Source organism: Equus asinus, unplaced genomic scaffold (assembly GCF_041296235.1).
Source record: "Equus asinus isolate D_3611 breed Donkey unplaced genomic scaffold, EquAss-T2T_v2 contig_584, whole genome shotgun sequence".
Lineage (NCBI taxonomy): Eukaryota > Metazoa > Chordata > Mammalia > Perissodactyla > Equidae > Equus > Equus asinus.
The window spans coordinates 138,967-148,233 of NW_027225276.1; the positions used below are offsets into that span (position 1 = coordinate 138,967).

The 9,267-nt window shown below is 45.4% G+C and overlaps 1 long non-coding RNA gene across 1 annotated transcript; it reads left to right on the top strand.

Moving 5' to 3' along the window:
- Positions 1 to 1,152: 1,152 nt before the first annotated feature.
- Positions 1,153 to 9,041, top strand: LOC139044080 (uncharacterized). The gene is made up of 3 exons (XR_011501136.1): positions 1,153 to 1,305; positions 2,553 to 2,678; positions 8,671 to 9,041. It is a non-coding gene; the product is annotated as an uncharacterized lncRNA (long non-coding RNA).
- The last annotated feature ends 226 nt before the right edge of the window (positions 9,042 to 9,267 follow it).

A 9,267-nucleotide genomic window follows, 5' to 3' on the forward strand; every position in this document is an offset into this window, starting at 1 on the left:
GGACATGAAGAGGGTGTGCCCATGGCCCCTTCCCCCCACCAGCCCAGCTGATCTCTCCATCCATCCTGGGCCCTCCAGGTCCCTCTGCCCTACCCTGCCATCCTATTTTCCAACTCTGTCCGTTCATCATATCATACAATTACATTAATGGAATTTTCTGCCTGTTCCACCTGTACTCCAGATATTGCCTGGGCCCCCTTGACTGTTTGGAGAGCTTGACTTTGGTTTCACCAATTCCACTGCCTCAAAAGTCTGAAATGCTCCCTGGAATTTTTGCTAGTACCCAGACATTTATACTCAGAATCATATATGTCCTCAAATCCATCTTTCCTTTAGAATGTTTTTGCCTTACATGAACCCTGATATAGAACTTAAAGTTCTTTACTCATTTGGTTTTGTGAATGTTGAATAACAAATTTTAGTTTCTTGCTTCAGTCAGCCTTTACCGTCTTCAGCCAGTGGGGCTGGCTCAAATAATTGAAATGAATAATTCATTATTCAACATTCACAAGACTAAAATCAGTACGGGCATACCTCACTTAATGAAAGGGACATGTTTTGAGAAATGCATCATTAGGCACTTTCACTGTTGTGTGAACATCACACAGTGTACTTACACAAACCTAAGTGGTAGAGCCTACTACACACCCAGGCTATGTGGTGCTACCCGTATGGGACCACTCTCATGTATGTGGTCCATTAGTGACCGAAACATCGTTAATATTGTTACATGGTGCGTGACTGTGGTGGATGACAATGACAAAATGGAGTACCATTTTCAAGGCTTCTAAAATGGAGCTGGGAGGCCATTAAGGAAGTGGGGCTTATGCTTGTACACCACATCCACCACCAGACGTTAACTGAACTTTTGAGCTTTACCTGACAGCAGAGGTCACATCTTGAAGTATTTCCTCATTCCAAGAAGGGGCAGTCTGCCTAGGACCAACTATGTTCTGGCAAGTCAGCTCACCCCATGCCAGAACCAGTCATTAACTGTTCACTGTAGAGCTTTGTAAGCCTGTGTCCTTTCCTTTTATATACCCCTGCCTCCTTTGTCTTCCTAGGAGCACATTTGAGCTTCTACTCGAATCTACATCTCCTGAATTGCAATTCTTGAGACCCCAAATAAACTTTTTGGTTCTTTTGCAGTTTATGCCTCTTATTTGCTGACTTTACGTGGTGACAGAAGTGGGATCCCTAGCTACTGACCTTCAATTCTGGTGCCACTTCACAGACACAAGCAAGGTGCCTGCAAAGAATCTTTTGTGCTCTGTCGTCTCCTCCTGGTGGCTCTGGTTCCTGGTGGTAAGTCCTCCTGGGCCTGGACCACCCATTTTTGGTAGAGGTCCAGACTCTTTATGTAGGCGTCCTTTGATACTGGTTCTGGCCATCCTTCCATTGTCAGCTTTGTTAGAAACTTCTGTTTCTTTCACTCCTTTTCTGGGCCTTTGATCCTTTGGTAAGTTCATACAAATGAGAAGTCCATTTTCTAAGAGGACCACCGAAGAACAGCCCCACTCTGGGACTCCTGCTGGTTTTGTCTTTAAAGAATACAGACCTTCTACATGTAGATTTCTGTCCCACTGGGCTCAGATTACTCAGGGTGATTTAAAGCTTCGCTGGCCTAAATGGGGCTCCTTTGAAATACCTAAATTGGTTTATCTGTGCACTCAATTGGAAAAAGCCTATCAAACCAAACAAATAAAATGGGAAACTTTTTAAAATTGGTATCTTGAGGCCTCTAAATGAAACACTGAAAAGGACACTTCCTTGCAAGCCATAACAATGTCATAACTAAGAATTTCAAATGATTAAATGTAAATGCCATCGAGAAAAGAATATTAACTCCTCCTGTATTTGTCAGGGTTCTCTGGAGAACCAAGGAGATTATCTATATATATATAATATATATTAATATTGATATATAATAGAATATATAATCCATTGTATCTATATTTAAATTCATTTATTTAGTTCTATAAATTACATATATACACATAAAATTTATATATAAAAGAAACTTTGGCCTCGCCCCTAACTGCCTAAAAGAATTTAAGACAGAAGGCCTGTTCCAGGAAGGAGCTGTCAACGTAGGGAACTCTAGATGTGGTAGAGAAGAAGGTACCTAGCCGGGCCCATTTTACACAAGTTCTCTCTCATTTGTTTAGAGATGGCCCAGCAAACATTTGGTTTCCTGTCTCCTTGTGAATCGGCTTCCTCCTCTTTGAAGTCCCAAACCATGACCCCCAACCCCGCGACTTTGTAAAATATCTAAACCCTAACCATAGAGCTGGCAGACACGCTGTAGACTGAGCAGCAGCATGAAGACCAGGGTCAACCTGATGACATTGTGGGTGGGACTACTGGCTGTTTGTCCACATCCTTGTCCTGGGTGCCCAGGAAGGCAGTCACCCAGCAACTTGCAGTGAGGTGTGGCGTGTGACTATGTTTCAGCCAATGCAATGGGAGTGGAAGTGGTGTGTGCCATTTCCAGGTTGGAACTTTTGAAAGCAGGTGTGTCTTCTCCGTGTTCCTTCTTTCTCCTTGTGCAGATTGGTTGCAGACAATGATACAGGCATCAGGAATGGCAGAGCCAAGAGACGGGAATTCATGGGTGACTGACACACCCTGTGGAAGAGAACCACCTGCCCAACACGAAACCCACCTTGGCCTGTAAGGTAATCACACATAAATTTCTACTCTCTGGTTATTCTTTTTCGGGATCTGCTTGTTATTTTCTTAACTATTATGGAAATATTTCAAATATGCAGAAGAGTACATAGTATGACCTCTATCTCCGGCCCCAATACCCAGAAAGAACAGACGTTAAATTCTGCCCTATTTGCTTCCGATGTTGCATTCATTTGCTGGGGCTGCCATGACAAAATACCACACGTAGGGTGGCTTAAACAATAGAAATTTATTTTCTCACGGTTCTGGAGGCTGAAGTTCAAGATCAAGGCGTTGGCCGGTATAGTCTCTTCTGAGGCCTCTCTCCCCGGCCGCTTCTCCCTGTGTCCTCAGACGGTCTTCCCTCTGTGTGTGTCTGAGTTCTAATCTTCTCTTCTTACGTGACTATCAGTCACATTGGATTGGAGCCTACCCATGTGACCTCACTTTACCTTAATTACCTCTTTAGAGGCCCTCTCTCCAAATACAGCCCTATTTTTAGGTCCTGGAGTTAGGACTTCAACATATGAATTTTCAGGGACATGATTCAGCCCACAACGATATCTCTGTTTTTAAGAAGCAAAATGTTGCCGTCACACCTAAAATTCACATTTCCATCCCGTTCTCCTCCCTCCCTCATCATAGGTATCAATATCCTAAAATTAATTACATTCTTTATGATTCCAAGAATATCCATGTGCATGGCTCCATTAACAAAAGATTACATTTTTATGCAGAGTCAAGACATACATGTGTATGTCTCCGTTAACAAATTCTTACATTGTTATGCACTTAAAAAATGTGCAGGAACAGCATCACACTGCACATGTCCTTCTTTGATTGGCTTTGGGCTATAAATGGGGAAGGAAAAACAGCAGCCGAGGGTAAGAGAATAAATAAACGGCTTATGCATAAAAACCCAAAAGGACAGATTTCCAAGAGCATCCAGGTTGGTGACCACGTGCAGGTTCTGGGAGAGTGGTTACCTGGAGAGGGCGTGGAAGCTCAGTGCCCTTTCCCCATGTCTTGCCCTGTGCGTCTGTTCCATCGAGCTATTCCCGAGTCATATCCTTTTCTAATAAACAGGTAATCTAGTAAGTAAGAGGTTTCTCTGAGTTCTGTGAGCCACCCTAGCAAATTCGTCGAACCGGAGTAGAGAGTCTTGGGAACCTCCTACTGACAGCCAGTTGCTCAGAAGCATAGGCGACAACCTAGACTTGCTGTTGGCACCTGCAGTGGGGGCAGTCTTGTGGGGCTGAACCCTTAACCTGTGGGGTGTGATGCTGTCTCTGGGTACATAGTGTCAGAATCGAGTTGAGTTGTAGGACACCCAGCTGGTGTCCCAAGAATTGCTTGTTGGTGGGGGGGACTCCCCCGACCCACAACCCCACACACATTGGAATTGGTACCAGAACCTAGGAACAAACTGTGAAAGATAAGCATCTTAGCTTGGGTTCCCATAACAAAATGCCATAGCGTGGGTGACTTAAACAACAGAAATTTATTTTCTCACCATTCTGGGGGCTGGAAGCCTGAGAGCAGGATGCCAGCATGGTCAGGTTCTGGCGAGGGCTCTCTCCTCAGCTTGCATAAGGTCCCCTTCTCACTGAGTCCTCAGATGGTGGGGTGTGTGTATGCGTGTGAAGAAACAGAAAGAGAGATCTCTTCCACTTCTGATGAGGCCGCAGTCCTATCTGATTTAGGTTCCACCATTATGACTTCATTTTCACCATAATTACTTCCTAAAGACCTTGTGTCTGGACATGGTCACAAGGGGGGGTCAGGGCTTCCATATATGAATGGTGGGGAGAGAGAATTCAGTCCATAGCAATAAATAAAGAGCAAATAAATAGAAACAAAGGTTTGGCATTTCTCTTTCTCATTTCCTTTCTTCCTGACTTTACTGTCTTGCTCTTTGTCTAGCTTCTTGAACAAGTAGCTCATTGGTTTCTAATTTTTCTTTTTAGATACGTATGTTGAAGGTATCTTTCTTCTAAGTATTGTTTAATTCCATCCACCAGATTTTGTCATGTAGTGCTTTCAGCTATAAATATTTCCTGAGTTCCATATGAGATCCCTTTCAATGCAAGGTTCTATAAGTTCCCAGCCATTATTATTATTTTCTCATCTGTCGCTCCTTTTACAAGTATGTAATGTTCCTCCTTGTCACCATGTTGGTTTTGTCTGGAGCTTTACCTCCAGATTTCTATAGATATGCTTTTTTATTGACAGGTAAAGGACAAAATGAGGAAATATTTTTGCTATATATAAGCATGGTATCTGTCTACACTCCTGGGACAGTGTAGACTTCTAATCTGTCACTTATCCACCTTTGTGAAAAGGAATTCTAATATTGGCTCACTGAAGTCATTTTGGTCAACAGCACAGGAAATTGGTAATATGTATGTGTGGGGACCTGGAAATGGCCACCCCAAGATATGTCTCTTTGGCATCAGGATTATTTGAGGCTGATTGCTTTTGAGAAACTGGGACAGGGAAGGAGGAATGGAACTTGCCCTTTGTTAGGGCACATTTACATTTGTAAGGTAAATCTCTATCTGTAAAAGTTGCCTCCCTCCCTGTACCAGGAAGAAGAAAGGAGATGACCTTCTCTCTAAAAACTCTTAATCAATACCAAAGGCAAGGACTTAAATCTGCATTTTATTGTGCTAGTCTGGTAACCTCCTGTAACTGACTTTCCTCCCCCTCCCAACGTTGGCATTTCTTAAGGATTAAGCATCTTTCCTTAGGCTAGGAACTGATTGCTGAGCTCACCTGTGACCGCCCAGCTCCAGACAATCGACTTGAGTCCTGCTATGCCCACTGAGATAGCAGACCCACTACCTGCTGTGTCCATCAAGTGCCGACAGGGCAATCTTGTGACTATTGTGGGAGGGACATTTCAATCACATGTGAAACACCCCATTTGGCGGTATATAACCACTATGTGCACCCCACTTCTTTGGTGCCCTTTCTTCCTTCGGGAAGAAAGGCACCGGGCCACGGTTCCTCATAAAGCTTTGTCCAATTTTCTCTTGCTTTTCTGTCTCATGTGAATTTAATTCGTTCTCCAGCCAGACGAACCCACATTTGGGAAGAGGAAATGTCTTCCTCCCCTACATATGTTTTCACCAGTCAGATAGTCCATGTTGTGCTGTATTCACAACAAACTCCTAAGTCTCAGCTAAAAATAACCAAGGTTTATTTCTCGAACATGCTCCATGTCATCAGGAGCTGGCTCTGTATTATCCTTGCTCAGTCTGGAGGATTGAGTAGATGGCAGCTAAAAGATGCTCGATCCAACTTCTTGCACAACTGCCAGGCAGGAAAAACACACTCCTACTGTTTGCCAAAGGTTTGTCTGGAAGAGACAGCCTCATTTTTGCTCAAGTTTCATTTGCCAAAGGCTCACAAAGTCACATTTGACTTTAAGGGGCCAAGAAGATACATCCCTTCTGTGTGCCAGAGAAGAGCCGACAATATTTGGTGAACGGCAGTAATAATAACTATACACTGTGCTCTATTGTGTCTTCCAAAGCTTATTTTTGCTTTTTGTTTGTTGATTTTTTCAAAAATTCCCTTCAGTTATGTGAGTTACCGTAAATCCTTCTAGTCAATTTCTTTAATAAGAAAACTGAAGTTAGCCAGAGTTAGCTTCTTTTGCTTAAAAAAAAAAAACAACGGTCTAACGCATTAGACTTTGCGTTATAAATGTTACTGAGCAGCTTAGGAAAATGAACTTCAGTTTACACCTTGGGCTGGTCTTCAAGAAAGGGTACACACCGATTTTTGAAGGATAAGGTTTTAATAGGAAAAGAAGCAGGGCATGGCATGAGCCAATATTTAGATCCGAATAATTATTGGTGACTGCAGCATGTCAGGCAGGGAGCCAGCTGTTTTTGCATATGCTCTCTAAGTCAATTTTAATTCTTTATAAGAACAATATGAGGTGACTCTTACTATTCATCACTTATATATGCAGAAACTGAGGGTCAGGGAGGTGAAATGACCTGTGCAAAAGTCACTTAACTAGCAAATGATGGCTTTGTTTCAAGTCCATCATCTGATCAGGCAGAGGTGAAAGAGAAGAATGCAATGTGTGTTTTTGGGTAGTGGGTACTGTTCGGTTTGGCAGGACTGTGGGATACATGAAAGGCGGAGGGGCCCTTGAGTGCTAAGGCAGAGAGTTGGAGTCTATCAGGTAGGCAGTGAGAGGAAGGTTTCCGCATCAGAGAGGGCACTGGTGGAGCCATGCCTCAGAAACATTGATCTGCTATTGTCCTCTACGATGAAGAGAAATGAGGCACGCTGGAGGCCTGGAGACCAGTTGGAGGAGCATTGTAAAAACTCACATAGGCCTGAATGGGCATGGGTGTTGGCAATGGAAAAAGAAAAAAGTATTCTATCGAGTCTCCAGACGCCCAGGAAATTGCTGAACGAAGTCTGAGTTCTCCCTATGTAGATAGCTCATACTTTTCATTATAGATTTCTCAAGAACTTGCTCCCAGGAGAAACCCTGGATGGAGAACAAAACAGGTAAGTGCCCAAGTGAGAAATCTACAAAGCTCCTCTCCCCCAAAATCACCTCTTCCCCATCTGGCATGTCTGGTTCTGGCATGTCTTGCAGGTGGTCAGTCATGTCCATCACCTGGTTTCGGTGTGTGCGACACCTGTATCTGGTGTATCCGGCAGGTGTTTCTCACAAGACTTGTAGGTGGTTCAGACGTGTCCAGAAGGTGGTTCTCGCGTGTCGGGCACCTGGTTACAGTGTGCCTGGCATGTGGTTCAGGATTCTCCATCTAGTGGTTCAGGCTGGTCTAACAGGTGGTTCAGGTGTGTCCAGCCGCTGTTTCAGCTGTTTCTGGAACCTGGTTCTGGCCTGTGCTGGACCTGTTTCTGGTGTATCCATCATATGGATCTGGCATGTCCAGCACAGTGTTTGGGCGTGTTCAGCAGGTGGCTTCAGCGTACTGGGCGCCTGGTTCCATCGTATCTGACCGTTGGTTCCGTGGTGTCTGGCAGGTAGTTCCTGTGTGTCTGGCATATGGTTCCAGTATGTTCTGAAGGTGGTTCCGGCGTGTCCGACTGGTGGCTACCATGTGTCCGGAACCTGATTCCTTTGTGTGTGGTTGGTGCGTTCAGTGTGTCCAGGTGTTGGTTCCGGCGTGTTTGACAGTTGGTTCCCGCATGCCTGGCGGGGGATTCCAGGCTGTCTGGCAGGCTGCTCTGGCCTTTTCTGGAAATTGGTTCTGGCGTATCCAGGACCTGGTTCCGGTTTATCCAGCAGGTGATTTTGGCATGTCCGGCAGGTTGTGCTGGCGTGTTAGGCTGGTGGTTCCGGCTTGTCTGGCAGGTGTTTGTGGCATGGCCAGCACCTGGTTCTGGCGTATTCGGGAGGTGGTTTCAGTGTATCTGGCACATGGTCTCGGCATATCCAACAGGTGGTTGCGAAGTGTGTGACAGGTGGTTCCTGTGTGTCTGGCATGTGGTTCTGGTACGTTCGGAAGATGGTTCCAGCATGTCCTTTGGGTGCTTCTGACATGTCTGCAAGGTGGTTCTGGCGTGTCAGTGTCATGGTTCCAGTGTGTCCGGTGGGTGGTTCCAGGTGGTTCTGGCGTGTCTGGTGGGTGCTTCTGGTGTGTATGGCGGGTCATTCAGGCATGTCTGTATGGTGGTTCCAGAGTGTGCGGCAGGTGCTTCTGGCATGTCTGTTGGCTTTTTCCGGCTTCTAAGGGGCCTGGTTCCAGTGTATCCGGCAGGTGATTTTGGCTTGTCCAGAAGGTGGTTCCAGCGAGTGAAGCAGGTGGTTCAGGCGTGTCCAGCAGGTGGTTCATGTCTGTCAGTGATGTGGTTCCGGCATTTCCAGCACATGGTTCTGGCACTCTGAGAGATGGTTCTTTCATGCCCGTCATGTGATTCTGGAGTGTCCATCAAGTGGTTCTTGTGTATCCGGCAGGTGATTTTGGCGTTTGAGTCAGATGGTTCTGGTGTGTCCTGCAGGTGCTTCTGGCACGTTTTGGACCTGATTCTCACATCTGCGATGGGTGGTTCCACCGTTTCCAGATGATGCTTCTGAAGTGTCCAACAGTTGGTTCCAGCATTTAAGGCAGGTGGGTCACACAAGTCCCGCCCGAATCATTCGGCTGAGGCACGAATGATTGTCCTTCCACATGCTTAGGAGGAGAGAGACAATAGGATTTTAACCAACCACTCTTTGGAAGTTAAGAAAAACTCGCTTTCCACAGTGCTCTTACAGCATACTGGCAACCTCTCATGCCGCCCTTGTGCATGGGTGGAGAGAGTGTTCACAAAGCAGCTATGGAAGAAAGGCCAAGTTTGCTCAGCAGAGTCCTACATTGCCCTAAAATTGCAAGGCACGAAACACTGCCTCCAACCCTCAAGGGGAGATGAGCAATAATCCATCTTGCTTCCAGCTCTTTAGGAAGCTGAGAAAGAACTCACTTGCCACACTGTTCTTATAGTGTACCTTGAACATCTCATACAAAGGCACCTGAAATGCTGTTTATTTGGAGCCCTTAACTCATTGCTTTAGAACTTCTGCTTTTGGGGCATTTCCATCTTGCCAACCCGGCTCAG